Below are 15271 nucleotides of genomic sequence, written 5' to 3' on the forward strand. Positions count from 1 at the left end.
AGTTCAGTGCTTAAGACTGCACCTTCTAATGCACGGCCGGGTTTGATCCCTGGTCAGAGAACTAAGATCTCTCATGCTTCAGGGTGTAGCCAAAAAGTGAAAAAACAACTTCTTTTGTTTTTGTTTTTGTCCCCTCTTGAAGCAGTCCTGGCCCCCAGCACAAGCCACTCCCTTGGGTCTCCCCACTTCCCTCCCCCGGGACACCTTTTCCCAACCCCTCTTTGCTTGGCCAGCATCTGGCACTTGGTCCCCTCCTGGCCCCTTAGCCACTCCCACTTCGGACTCCAGCCCCATCAATCTTCCAAAGGTGCTCTGACAATAGAGGCCCACCGGCCTCTGTGCTTCCATCTCGTCTGACTTGCACTCTCAACAGCCTGCAGCCCTGGCGACACCAGCTCTGCGCTGCGGACACCCCACTCTCCCTTCCCGGAGCGCCCAGCCGCCTCCTCCCAGCCTCCAGGATCCCCTGACCCCTGCGTGCCCCCTGACCCCTGCGTGCCCCCTGACCCCGCATGGTCCCGCCTGCACCATCTCTATGCTAATGACACCCAACCAAGGGGCCCCCACGTCGCGCCTGGACTTCTAAGCCAGTTTCTCAAACCCGACCCCAATTGGATTCTTGGATTCTCCAAAGCTATGCTTCCAGCCTCCTCTGAACCACTTTTTAATGACATCAACACCCACCTAGACACTCAAAAGAAGATTCTAGAAGTCTTGACTCCGCTTGATTCCTCTCTTTCCCTCACCCCATGACCAAGGAAAGTGGAGTCACTCAGTTGCGTCCTACTCTTTGCAACCCCGTGGACTGTAGCCTACCAGGATCCTCCGTCCATGGGATTTTCCAGGCAAGAATACTGGAGTGGGTTGCCATTTCCTTCTCCAGGAAATCTTCATGACCCAGGGATTGAACCCAGGTCTTCCGCATTTGTAGGCAGACGCTTTACTGCCTGAGCCACGAGGGAAGTGGTGACCACCCCATGACCAATCCACCAGCAATTCCAGCTGACTCTTTTTCTGATAAGCAACCTGAATGCGACAACTTCTCTCCAGCCCCGTGGCCTCCACTCACACCCCGGCCACGGTCACCCTTCATCCAGGCCCGAGTCTACCCGGCCCCCGGGTCGGTTCTCTTCCTGCAGCCAGAGGACCCTTCCCCGAGGTACGTTGGAGCCCACGAGGCTCCAGCGGGCCGTGGAGGGCTGCAGGGACGGCTGGGGGCACATGGCCACCTGCGGGCAGGGCTTCCCCTTTCCCATCCGTGCATGAGGCCCTCGCCCCGCAGCACCCACCCCAGTGCTTCCACGTCATAGGCACTCAGTTTATTTCTGAATAAATTATCTGAAAAAAGGTAAACTTCTTTCCAGCGTTGTTAATAGCTGAAATCTTGGGCATCGTATTTCATTAATAAAGTACTCACGGGTAACTAAAAGGAGACTGCCTAAGACTTCCTGTTGTACCTGGATTAACCATCCCAACCTCCTGCCTCTCACACTGCTCCCTCCCCTCGCCTGCTGCAAACCAGGCCTCGGGGCCTTTGCATCTGCTGTGCCCCTGCCTGGAACACCCCTCTCTGCTCCGCGCAGGGGGAGAGGGAGGGGTCCCTTAAGACTCAGCTTGGGGACTTCACTGGGGGTCCAGGGCTTAAGACTCCAAACTCCCAATGCAAGGGGCACGGTTGGGTCCCTGACCGGGGGACTAGCATCCTACCTGCCACGTGGTGTGGCCAGAAACTTTGAAAATACAACATTTTTTAAGAAAGACTCAGCTTAAATGCCTCCCCGAAGAGGCCCCTGACCGCCTCGAGCTGACAGAGTCTGCACCACTCGCCCCACACGCACCCCTTCTCGCCCGCCCCCGCCCCAGCCCCGCCCCATTATTCCCGCCCTGTCACACCAGGTTGCTCCCTTCCAGGGCTAGTTTCCTGGCACACCGTTTCGTCTGTTGCCTTGTTTGACTTCTCTGGCTTTCATCACAAAAGACCCACAGGGCAAGTTCTCTCCCTGCAGCGACTGCGGGCAACCCTGCCAGGCTCTGGTCGGGGCGAGGCCCGGTCCTGAGCAGGGTGCTTGTATGACCTATGACCCCACTTTACAGACGAGGAAACAGATGCAGAGGGGCCGATGCAGGTGCGGCAGAGAAAGGCCTGGCCAGGAGCAGGGCACCAGTGCCCTGCACAGACCCAGCCCTTGTGGGCCCTGAGGAGCGCCTGCCGACTGAGCAGATGAACCGCTGAAGAAATGAAGGTTGCACTCCGCGGTGCCGAGAGCGGTTGTCTTCAGGTGGCACGACAGAGGCCGATTTTAAACGTCTTCTCCCTGAGCGCTCCAAGTTTTCGTCAATGGTCACATAATATGTGCATGATTTAACAGTAAAATACGGTTTGATTTTAAAAGAAATTCAAAGGTTCTGAGTAATGTCTGGGTTCAGGAATATTCTTCTTCAATTTCCAGAGATTGTTATGCCTCTACTTAATTTAAACCATTGTTTTCGTAGGGAAATTGAATAAAAAGCCCACATTTTTAAAGCTTGCGCCAAGCCTGCCCACTTCAAACAGCGCAGAGAGGGCAGCAACGGGAGCCGGCTCCCGCCTCCCGCTCAGGGCTGGACTCGCGGATGCGCCCGATCAGGAGCCGCTGGGGGGGACCTGTGAGGGCCAGGCTCTCGGGGAGCAGGGGGTTCAGCCCCAGAAACGCCGCCCTGCCTCAGGCCCCAAGCACAGCCGTGCACAGGGCTCACCCCAAGCCACCCGCCCTGCCCCAGACCTGGGCTGTCCCTGCACGAAGGCGGTGGGGGGCCTGGACCAAGTCACCCTCCCGGCAGGCTGGTGGCAAGGTGAACTCCTTAGCAGAAGGGCTGGTCAGGGGAAGGTAAAGCCCATGGCTCGGCGCAGGCTCTGACCCGGGGTGGGCACAACCTGTACTTCCGGCCGAGCGACCCGTCGCCTGCCCCGAGTCCCCACCGTGTGTGCGTCCGGCTGCCAGGGGCCGTCAGGGGCACAGCCAGGCCCCGAAAGGGGTGGCATGGCTCCACGGTACAGGGGTGAGAGCCGGGGCTGCCTCCGATCCTCTGGGCAGGTGAGATAACCCACCCGAGCTGCAAGGGGAGCTGATGAAACAGGCCACTCGTCAGGGTGGAACGAGCTCCCTGAGCCCTGTGCCCGCCGCCGAGCCTGCCACACGTCAGTATGAGCTACGGCCGTCAGCGCTCTCCCAAACACCAGCCGTTACTGTCTGCTTTTTCCAGACGCCAGGCCCAGCGGTCCCTCTGAGCACCCAGTTCTGTTCTAGGCCTTAACCCTAAACTGCGGGGCGATGAACACAGCTATGTGGGTGAGAAGACACACATCCTTCCAGTGAAGGGCAAGGTGTATGAAAGTCCAGACGTGGGTTAGTCTCTGCTCCCTCCCTTCTTCAAAGGGAGAAGGGAGACAGAACAGAGCGGGACTGTAGCAAGAGCTCAGGACCCCAGGGTTTGAACCCTGCTACTCACGCTGTGGCCTTGGGAAAGTCACTCAACCTCTCAACTGAGTCTCAAGACTCAGTATCCTCATCCGTGGGGCTTCCCTGGTGGCTCAGATGGTAAAGAATCCGCCTGCAATGCAGGATTCGATCCCTGGGTTGGGAGGAGCCCCTGGAGAAGGGAATGGCAACCCACTCCAGTATTCTGGCCTGAAAAACCCCATGGACAGAGGAGCCTAGAGGGCTACAGTCCATGGGGTTGCAAAGAGTCAGACATGATTGAGCAACTAACACACTCCCTCATCTCTAAGATGGGATAATGGTACCCACCTGCAAGATCAGTATGGGAGTTAAATGAATTGATGCATGAAAAATGTCTTCCATAAAATATAAGCATGAGTTGTCTTTAAAAACCAAGCTCCTGATTATCTGCCTAAATGAAGGGCAGGAGCAGCAGAGGTAATCAAAAGCTCTGAATAACCAGGACTTCCCTGGCAGTCCAGTGGTTAAGACTCTGCACTCCCAGTGCAGGGGCCTGGGTTCAATCCCTGGTCAGGGAACTATGAATGAGATCCCACATGCCACAAGTTGAAACCAAAAATAAAAGGAAGAAAGAAAAGGCACCGAATAACCTAAATAACCCTACTTTTATCTTTGGGGTGAACAGAAGGAAGCAGATACACCTTCCCAACTCTGTCTTTTTTTGGCCTGATATTAAAATGGAAATCTTTTAAGAGTCCACCAGCCACAGATGCTTGGTAGCAACAAGTTTAGGGGATAAAAAGAAACAACCCCCCAAACTATAGACTTTGAGGGGCACGGATGACTCATAGAGCACGACGCCCCTGGAAGGAGAGGTGTGGCGGGGTTCCTTTGCAGGTACCCCGATGATGCTGGGCGCTCAGACTTGAGGAAGTTTCAGGACTTGCCCTGCTCTGTCGCAAGCCCTGCAGACTCCTAGCTCACTGAGTCCTAGCTCACTAAGCTTCCAATAGCTCATGGCTCTGAGCCTTGGCTGTTCCCTCCACCCAGACCCCTGCCCCTCCCCACCCACTCTTCTGCCGCACTCTGCACACCCTCCTGTATGTAGCTGGGCACACACCCCTCTCCCAGCCAGGGCTCTCAGACTGTCCAAGAGCTACAGCCTGCCCATTTGACAGTCCGATTCTGCTCTGCCCCTGACTCCATACGGATGCGTCCTGCCCGCTGCTGCCGAAGCCAGCCCCAGGCAGCGCCGGCCACCTGCGTCCCGGCCACGACACCTTCAGCAGCCCCGAGCTATTCAGCTTGGCCACAGTCTCTCCTCGGGCACGCCAGCCGCGTGGCCCCCCAGATACCTGGGCCGTCTTGAGCATGGTCTTCCCATCAGTGGCCAAGCAGGCTCTCAATTAACTGAAACGCATCCATATCCGACGTGCCCGGGAAGGTAAGCACTCAGTGTCTGAAGTGCAGAGCTCATCTGAGGGCCACTTACTCAGTGTACCCCTGCCATCCCAGCAGACCCCGCCCCAGGGTGAGCTGCCACGCTCAGTCTGCTCCTGTGAGGACCCTGGAGGGTCGCCACGTCAGAATGCCAGCTCCAGGGAGGGGCTGTGCCCGGGGAGCCCATTGCCAGATCCCCTCGGCATGCATGTGGATGTCTAACCACTGGTTCTCCAGAGGGGGAAGGAGGGGTGGCTTGATTTTCAGTGTTTCCCAGTTTCTGTGCTGTAAATACTCTTGTGTGCTCGGTCGCCCAGTCGTGTCTGACTCTTCGCCTAAATTCTCCAGGCAAGAATACTGGAGTGAGTTGCCATTTCCTACTCGGGGGGACCTTCCCGACCCAGAGATGGAACCCAGGTGTCTTGCGTCTCTTGCATTGAGAGGTGGATTCTTTACTGCTGCATCCGATTCTCTGACTGTGGCCAATTTCAAGCTACAAGGTGAACCACTGAGCCCAGAGCTGGGAAGAGACGGGCGGCAGTGGCTGGGTAGACGTTAAGCCCCCACTGACGAAGGCCCCATTTACAACTGCACAGTCTTACGATGCTCTGAAAGCAGTGCGCGTCCAGTGGAGCCGCACTTGGAATTCTGAGGCCGGATCTTTCCCAGGCTGGCGGCGTGTGCAGGACAACACTCTGTCGTGACGCGGGGCCGGGCAGCATGCCTCCACTCCCGGCCAGACCCGCAACCTCCAGGGTAAACAGCCCAGACGCTTACCACCACTCTGCACCCAGACAGCCATTCTGCGTTTCACTTTCAGTCCAGTGTTCGATAAACTGCATGAGACAGTCAACACTCTGTTATAAAACAGCCTTTGTGTTAGACGATTCTGCCCAACTATAGGCTAATGGCAGTGTTCTGAGCCTGTTTAAGGTAGGTGAGGCTAAGCTATAATGCAGGTCAATGGCACCCCACTCCAGTACTCTTGCCTGGAAAATCCCATGGACGGAGGAGCCTGGAAGGCTGCAGTCCATGGGGTCGCTGAGGGTTGGACACGACTGAGCGACTTCACTTTCACTTTTCACTTTCATGCATTGAGAGGGAAACGGCAACCCACTCCAATGGTCTTGCCTGGAGAATCCCAGGGACAGGGGAGCCTGGTGGGCTGCCGTCTATGGGGTCGCACAGAGTCGGACACGACTGAAGTGACTTAGCAGCAGCAGCAGGTGTATTAAATGCATTTTTGACTTATGATATCTTCTTTTTTAACGTTTAATTTATTTATTGGCCACACCATGTGGCTTGTAGGATCCTAGTTCTCCGACCAGGGATGGAACCTGGGCCCTGGCAGTGAAACCACTAACTCCTAATTACTAGATCACCAGGGAATTCCCTCAACTTCGATTTTCAATGGACTATGGGTTTATCAGGAGCCATCATAAGTTGAGGGAGATTTGCATAGGTATATATTTTTATATATACACAGATAGAGACAGAGAGAGAGAGAAACATATATACATACAAAAGATACAAATAACCATAAACACAGATAATAGAAACTGAAGTAATAAGGAAGTACTACAGTTTGAGTATTTATTACCCTTGTTTTCAGTATAATTTATTTAAGTATAAATTTATACACTACAGCCAGTTTACTATATACTATAAGCTGGCAAGTTCACAGCCCAGCTCGCAAAATGCTAACACTTAGCAATCGGCTCTCGCACTTCGGTACAAACGGGCCCAGCACACGACTGCCCGGGGCCAGGCCCAGGCTTCGAGGGGCCAGGCCGCTCCGGGAGCTCATCGGACTAGGCCTCCAGTGGGAGTGACACCAACCCCCCATCAGGGCAAAGAGAAACCAGGGAACTCGCTGGGGACACACGGCGAGGAAGGAGCTGATCTGGGCCCGGGCGGCCCGGCGGGGCGGCAGGAGAACTCTGGCCCCCTCCCCGTCTACAAGTCTGACTGTCTTTCCCGGTCTTGAGGGCAAAGACAGCAGATGGGAATCCAGAGGTACTAAAGACAAGCTTGCAGAAGAGAGCAAGGCCTGGGCGGCCAGGAAGACCCCGGCTTGAGTCCTTCTCTAACTGTGACCTTCGGCAGTCACTTAAACACTGAGCTTCATCCTTCTCACCCGTAAAATGGGTCTGAGCCAGCTTCACTGCCTAAATATCGGAGCAGTTGCAGAAACAGAGAGAGTATACATGGAAAGAGCAACATAAATCTGAGCTACTATTGTACACACATACGCAGTATGCATCACTCACTTTGTCTTTTCAAAACTAATCTGAGGTCATATTCTTTCCACTCTGCTCCTTCCCGCTGTTTAAAAGATGACCTATGCGCACCAGCTAGCCCAGCACTTGGCACATACCAGGCTCCATAAAGATTATTCACTTATCTGTTGGTTCACCATTTATTTAAATAGCAGTGTCAGTCGCTCAGTCGTGTCTGACTCTTTCTTACCCCACAGACTGTGTAGCCTCTGTCCATGGAGATTCTCCAGGCAAGAATGCTGGAGTGGGGAGCCTTTCCCTTCTCCAGGGGATCTTCCCAACCCAGAGATCAAACCCCGGTCTGCCGAACTGCAGGCAGATTGTTTACCATCTGGGCCACCAGGGAACCCAGTGGGCCTTCCTCTTAAATGAACCTGGTACCAGGGCCCCAGGAAGTCCGCCAAGTGGAATCCCCACACCCCTTCAAAGCTAAACTGAGAAACAGCACAATTTAGGAACCGTTAGTTCCTGGTCATCCCGGTAATCAACACCGGTTTACTGAGCGCCTCCTGTGCGTCAGGCCTGGAGGTCAGGACAGATCTGGACCCTGCTCTCCTAGGCCTACAGGTCCACGGGGGGCCGGTAAAAACTCACTCCGACCACAGCGAGGTCTCTGCGAACACCACCAACGGCAATTCTGCTGCCCGGAGAGGAGGAGGACCCCAGGAGAGACGTGAAGAGGGGAGAACGGGACCAGCTTTCCGGAGAGAGGGAACCCCGGGGGCACAGGCCCTCTGACGGAACAGCAAGGAGCGGGGGGGCCCGGATGGGAAGGCAGGAGGGGCAGCGGAGTGAGAAAGACATGGCCCCCCGCCCCACCCGAGGCCTCGCGTGCCGGGGGAAGGGTTTGGAGCCCCCTCAGAGAGGTTTTACCCCAGTCACAGGGTGCGTGGTTCCCATCCCCGGAGCCCGGACGCTCTGGGGCACCGTGCTGGGAGCACAGACAGAGGGCCCGCAGGGAAGGGCTGAGTGCTCAGCGAGCCGCTGCCCTCTGTCCCTGGGGAGCCGCGGAGGGCTGCAGCCGGAGAGGTGCGGGACGTCCCCCGACGGAAGCCCCGGCAGGGCCGAGGGCTCTGAGCCAGTCTCAGCGCCAGAGACCCCTCCCCACCAACCCCTGCGTGGCCCGAGGCAGGGTCCTCGGGCTCTCAGGCTGAAGGGGGCTTCCTGACCCCTTGCCCAGGGTCCCCGCCTGGGACAGGGAGGAAGCACTGCCCCCTGGCTCGGCTGTGTCAGGGGCACCTCCATCTCAGGACTGGCCCGGGGGCCCGGGAGGCTGGTCTTCGCCTTCCCGCCCTGACACACGTCTTCTGCCTCCAGCAGAGGCCAGGCCTGACTGCGCTCCATGGGGGCCTCCCCAGAGCCCAGGCGTCCTCGCCTGCCTCCCACACTCTCCTCCTCCAGGAGGCCGCCCTGCTCCGCCTCCAGGCAGGGCTCCAGGGTGGGAGAGGCCTGCCCGGAGCAGAAACAAGAAGAGCACTCCCTGACCCCTCCCAATCCCGAGACCCCGGGTCAGCGCGGGGGAGCTGAACCACAGGGACAGCAGGACCTAAAGGCAGCGGGAACCAGAGGAAGGGAAGCGCTGGGTGCGAGTGAGAATTCCCGCGCTGTCTGCACAGAGCCTGCCACACACACAGAGACACGCAGAGACAGAGACACACAGAGAGACACAGAGAGAGAGACACACAGACACACACACACACACAGACACACACACATAGACACACACAGAGACACACAAACACTCACACACACGTAGACACACACACAAAGAACACAGACACACAGAGAGAGACACACAGACACACAAACACTCACACACACAGACACACACACAAAGAACACACACAGACACACACAGGCACATAGACACACACACAGATATAGACACACAGACACACGCACTCACACACAGCCACACGCACACGCTGATGCACAAAGGCCGCACCGGGGCTGTGCAGAGGCCGGGACACCCACCCGAGCAACACAGAGCCGGCCGTGGGGGGCGCACACTCGGGCGATGCCGTCACTCCAGGACGCAGGGCTGACCCACACACTCAGACAGAAGACGCGGCTCCGGGAGCCTCCCCCAGACACACGGGGACGCTCGGACACACCCGGACACGCGGGGGCGGCTCCCCGGGGACACAGGACGGAGCGGGGCCCCGGACTGGCGCGGGGACGCCCGCGGGCCGCTCGGCCCGGACCGGGATCGCGGAGCCCCCGCCCGCCGCGGGCCGCACTCACCGCTCGGCCTTTGTTGTCCGCGCCGCTCACAAAGGCGCCGGCGGCCGCGCCTCAGCTGCCCGGCGGCCGCGGGCGCCCATGGCCGGGCCGGCCCCGCCCCGCGCCGCCGCTGGCCGCCGTGGCCGCCGCGAGGTCACGCCGCCCGGCTCCCCGCCGCCGCCGCCCCGCGCTCGGCGCCGCCCCGGCCCCCCGCGCGGCCGCGGCTGAGGTCACCGCTTAACCCCTGCGGGCCGGGCGGCCCGGAGCCGCCCCCGGAGCTCCCCGCCGGCCCCGCGGCTTGCATCCCTCCCGCCCGCCCGCAGAGACCCCCGGGCCACACGGGGCCCCCACTCCTTCTCCGCCCGCCGCGCGTCCCCTCGCCACCCCAGGCCTCCCAGCCGGGCTCTCACGCCCATTCTTGCTTCTCCTCCTTCCAGGAGTCTGCCCCGGGCTCTCCCCCGAGGGGTGAGGATGCCTGGGTTGGCCCAGAGGAAAAGTCAGACCTGCGATGGCCCCCATCCAGTCTCAGCCGCAGAGGGGCCTCCTGAGGGCTCCGACCAGCCCTGCACACGTTTCCGGGGACAGCCTCAGGACCACAGCACTGGCAGCTGCAGGCAGTGAGGGCTCTGAGCTTAGCAGCCAGCCTGCCATGTGGCTCCATTTTCCTGATGAGAAAACCGCGGCTTAGAGCTGCGACTTGGCAAAGCCCACCCAGCAAAGAAGCGGTAGACCCGAGATCCTAGCACACCCTTCCCTTCCAGCTCCCAAAGCTGCCAAACACTAGTTACTCCCTCTCAGAAATCCAAAGACGCATCCGGATATGATGCAATTAATTACAGTTATCAGGCCATTAATTAAGATTATCCCTGTTGTTGTTAAACACTGCCCCCGCTACCTCCCTATTTGCAAAGAAATTCACACTCAGGCTTATCAGCAATTACTCGGGTTGATAATGATGAGTTTTGCAGCCTCCAAAGGGCACAGGTGTTATGCAGGCTGCAGTCTGTGTTGGCCTGTGTTTATTCATTCAAACAACCAGGAAAAAAAAAAAAAAAACACCATTTTTTTTCTTTTAACTACTCCCTGTTTGGGCACCAGTCTTAGGGGCTAGGAATGAAACAAGGAACCAGAGAGACCTCGGCCCTGCCCCCTCAACAAGGAGACATGGATAACAGGCCTCTGCAGTCCAGCGAGACAGGCCACACCAGTCCGTGCTCTCTGAAATCATCTTCCTCATTGTTGGGGTTGCTTGTTTATTGTCCATCTCCACACGAGAACATAAACCCCATAGAGCTTGTCTTAAGAGTTGTTCAGAATCATCCTAACCCCCAGGCCTAGGGCAACACGGCTCAGAGTGTATAGCCAGTTAATATTTGTTGAGCACTTATTATGTTCCGGGCTTCCCCGGTAGGTCAGATGGTAAGGAATCCACCTGAGATGCAGGCGGCCCTGGGTCAGGAAGATCCCCTGGAGAAGGGAATGGCTACCGACTCCAGTATTCTTGCCTGGAGAATCCCATGGATGGAGGAGCCTGGCAGGCTGCAGTCCATGGGGTCGCAAAGAGTTGGACATGACTGAGCAACTAACACTGTTATGCTTCCAGACATCATTCTATGCACACAGGAGACATCATGGAGCGAGACAGGGAAGGCCCCTGCACTTCTGGATTGTCCATCCCTGGGACAAATGAACAATGGAGGAAGGTTTCAGGAATGCCAGAAAAGCGGCAAGAACATCGTCAGGTGTCTATCGGGTGACCTCAGAGCCAGAATGCCAGAAAAGCAGCAAGAACATCGTCAGATGTCTACCGGGTGACCTCAGAGCCAGAATGCCAGAAAAGCGGCAAGAACATCATCAGGTGTCTATCGGGTGACCTCAGAGCTCATGGCATTAAGCCCTGGACCAGAATTTAGACATTGGGATTCTGCTGGCACAGAGAAAACCAGTACAAGCCCTTGGACCTGCATCCACGACCGTCCAGACCTGTCCCAGCCCCTCCTGGGCCTGAGCCCTCGTGAGTCCTCTGGTCTGGAACACCTGTCCCAGGTTTGGCTGCGCTGAAGCCCACCCTCTTCCCAGATCTAACAGAGGCCCCGCACCTCCAGGACGTCTCTCCACGCGGCCCCTGCTCCCCAACCTCCTCTCCCACTGAGCTCGACAGCGCTTCACCCTCTGGTCAGTTGCTCCTGTTACCACTTCTGTTTCTGTTAGTTGATTCTGGGTAGGTACTGACTTGAACTGTCTCTCAGGCAGTTGAACTGTCTTGAGGGAAGCTATGATCCAAGCCTGGGGGTGGAGGCCATACCTCAGGCTCCCATTGTGTCCCCAAAACCCGGCAGAGGTTAGAAGCACACCAAGTGAGCACCCTCGGACGCCTGTCAGTAGACCCCTCTGGAGCCAGCATTGTGATCCACCAGCTCGTAGGATGAATGGAGCCGACGGAAGCCTTTTGTTTTGCCCACAGTGATTTTGTTAATGTTGTTAATTAGCTCCCAACATTTAACAATTGAGAGATTTCCCATGAGTTGCTGGACTGCTGGCTTCTCTTAACACATCTGAAGATCCGCTGATGCCTGGCTCCCCCGGGCCACACTCTGTAGGCCCCAAAGGGCCGGGGCCCTGTACAAAGAGCTGTGTCCTTCCACTTGTCACCGTCCCTCCCAGCCCTGTGTCACCCTTTTGACCTTGACCCCCTCTGTGAATTAGTGTTTTCATTTCATTTTCTCTCTGTGTTCTACTTATATGAGAAGACAATCACAACATGGAAACACATACTCGAGAATAAATGAGCCCGCAGCCCTCCCCTTCTCGGCCAGGCCAGGCCCCAGAAGTAGTCGCTCAGATGTGCCCAACTCTTTGCGACCCCCTGGACTGCAGCCCACCAGGCTCCTCTGTCCATGGGATTTTCCAGGCAAGAATACTGGAGTGGGTTGCCATTTCCTTCTCCAGGGGATCTTCCCGACCCAGGGATCAAACTTGGGTCTGCACCGCAGGCAGGTTCTTTCCCAGCTGAGCCACCAGGGAGGCACAAGCCAGGCCGGTCCTCCTGCATTCTTGCTGTCTTCGTCATCCTGCCCTGACCCTTGCACACCCCTCCTCTCCCACCTGCCCAACTTCCCATGCCGAGCTCCGCAGCATAAACGAAGGTGCAAAGCGTGTCCCTGGGCCTTTGACTTCGTTCCTTCTGCCTGGAACACCGTTACCGTTCCGCACCGCCCCCCCCCCCACCCCCATCCCCCACAAGACACCGTGGCTTTGGATGCTCTCCGCACAGGTCACACCTCACGGATCTGCTCTCCAGAGACCGAGATGAGGCTCCTGGGCTCCCATCGCGCCCTACAGTCTCCCCCTCGCCCTCCTGCAGTGTTTTGTGTGGGATTTGCCCCATGTCCTCCCTGGCACGTGAGTCCTCGGGAGCGGGGACTCTGCTGCCTCACTCACGCTGGAGTCCCCAGCACCTGGGACAGAGCCCGATGGAGTGGAAGCATGAGACAAATATTTGCTAAATAGATGAGCAAATGGCTTTCAATAGCCACAAAAGGAACAAAAAGGATTTCTGGGACTGTTTCCATGTCCCAGAACATTCAATTAACCAAAATTTCACACTGGCCGAGCATTCTGGTGGTGCAGGATCTATTGTGTAAGCATAATCACAAATGCTACATCTGGGTGGGACTGGGACTCTTCTCCCTAGGCTCCGCTGCCCAGCGGGGAAGGGGGCAGGACCAGGCACAGTGCTGCCTTCTGTTGGCCAGCGAAGCTCAGCGACCTGGCCACGGCTGCCAGCAAACTGATGGCACTGCGAGGGTGAGAGCCCAGGGCTCCCGCCGCTGCCTCCCAGCCCAGCCCACTGCCAGCAGCCTGGCCTTGGAGCAGGTCAGAAGAGAAGTGGGTAGACGGCAGAGTGGACTTCCCAAGCCTAGATACCACCCTGGCACAGGCAGTGTAAATGGAAAGTGTGCGTAAAGGAACTAGCTCTTATTTCCCGTGTCATCAAAGCAATCACAAACAGACTCTTCTCTAAGAGACGCTGGATCACATTTTGATTATGAATGAGGACGATGGGGTCTGTCTTACCAGAATGAAACCTCTTCCCATGACACTGCTGTCCCTGTTCAGTAGGACAGGCATTTCGAAGGGATCTGGGATGCCCTGAGCCGTCCCCCCGCTGCCTTCTAGGTTCCTTCAAGGCAACACCTGCGTTTGGACTTCCCAGGCAGTGCCATTGCAGGAGATGCAAGAGATGCCAGTTTGTGCCCTGGGTGAGGAGACCCCCTGGAGGAGGGCATGGCAACCCACTCCAGTATTCTTGCCTGGACAATCCCAAGCACAGAGAAGCCTGGTGGGCGACAGTCATGGGGTCGCATAGAGTCAGACACGACTGAAGCGACTTAGCATGCACACATGCTGAAGTCAAAGGCGTAGCCAGAGCTGGAGGTGGTTCCAGGGGCTCAGGTAGAGAAGGAAATAACTTTCCTGAGCTACTAATTTATGGCCCTTGGTGTAAGGGAGAGGACAGTTTGAGCAGCTCTTTTTCTTAAGGATGTAGTCTCAAAGTTCTCCCAAAACAACCACCGGGGGTGATGGACACCCATGTCCAGAGGGCTGGACACAGACAGCACGGAGCGCTGCCCCCCACTCTCCATAGGACCCTCAGCCTCTTCCACTCAGTCCCAGTGCCTGTAAAAGCACAATAATCCTTTTGTTCCTTTCTATTTTAAAGAGATGGGGGGAAAAATTCTTAAATAGATGGGACTACCAGACCACCTGACCTGCCTCCTGAAAAATCTGTATGCAAGTCAAGTAGCAACTAGAAATGGACATGGAACAACAGACGGGTTCCAAATCGGGAAAGAAGTACGTCAAGGCTGTATATTGTCACCCTGCTTATTTAACTTATATGCAAAGTACATCATGAGAAATGCCAGGCTGGATGAAGCACAAGCTGGAATCAAGATTGCCGGGAGAAATATCAATAACCTCAGATATGCAGAAGACACCACCCTTATGGCAGAAACTGTAGAAGAAATAAAAAGCCTCTTGATGAAAGTGAAAGAGGAGAGTGAAAAAGCTGACTTAAAACTCAAAATTCAGAAAACTAAGATCATGGCATCCAGTCCCATAACTTCATGGCAAATAGATGGGGAAACAGTGGAAACAGTGAGAGACTTTCTTTTCTTGGGCTCCAGAATCACTGGAGATGGTGATTGCAGCCATGAAATTAAAAGACTCTTGCTCCTTGGAAGAAAAGCTATGACCAACCTAGACAGCATATTAGAAAACAGAGACATTACTTTGCCAACAAAGGTCCATCTAGTTAAAGCTACTGGTTTTTCCAGTAGTCATGTATGGATGTGAGAGTTGGACTATAAAGAAAGCTGAGCACAGAAGAATTGATGCTTTTGAACTATGGTGTTGGAGAAGACTCTTGAGAGTCCCTTGGACAGCAAGGAGATCCAACCAGTCCATCCTAAAGGAAATCAGTCCTGAGTATTCATTGGAAGGACTGATGCTGAAGCTGAAACTCCAATACTTTGGCCACCTGATGCAAAGAACTGACTGCTTGGAAAAAACCCTGACTCTGGGAAAGATTGAAGGTAGGAGGAGAAGGGGGCGACAGAGGATGAGATGGTTGGATGGCATCACCGACTCGATGGCCATGAGTTTGAGTAAGCTCCAGAGTTGGTGATGGACAGGGAGGCCTGGTGTGCTGCAGTCCATGGAGTTGCAAAGAGTCGGATATGACTGAGCAACTGGACTGAACTGAACTGAATCCCGTAGGATTTTAAAGGACTGATCGAACACAGTGTAACAGATTTTTCAACATCTCACTGACAGAATTGGATACATGTGCTATTTGATACCACAATATCATAAGCATACTTATCA

At 55.9% G+C, this 15271-nt stretch overlaps 1 protein-coding gene across 11 annotated transcripts in view; it reads right to left on the minus strand.

The window, feature by feature from the left end:
* Window positions 1-15271, minus strand: part of ARHGEF10L (Rho guanine nucleotide exchange factor 10 like) — a 169982-nt gene that overhangs the window by 143063 nt on the left and 11648 nt on the right. For 4 of the 11 annotated variants that reach the window (XM_061395310.1, XM_061395337.1, XM_061395328.1 and 1 more), the window contains exon 1: window positions 9404-9496. The exons of 3 other annotated variants lie outside the window; for them this stretch is intronic. The gene's annotated coding sequence lies outside the window, so the exon portion shown is untranslated. Of the gene's footprint in view, window positions 1-9403; window positions 9499-9885; window positions 10129-15271 lie in introns of those variants that run through there. 4 more of the 11 variants (XM_061395358.1, XM_061395347.1, XM_061395303.1 and 1 more) reach the window with 3 other exon arrangements.

The sequence above is a fragment of the Bos javanicus genome, chromosome 2, assembly GCF_032452875.1.
Source record: "Bos javanicus breed banteng chromosome 2, ARS-OSU_banteng_1.0, whole genome shotgun sequence".
Taxonomy (NCBI): Eukaryota; Metazoa; Chordata; class Mammalia; order Artiodactyla; family Bovidae; genus Bos; species Bos javanicus.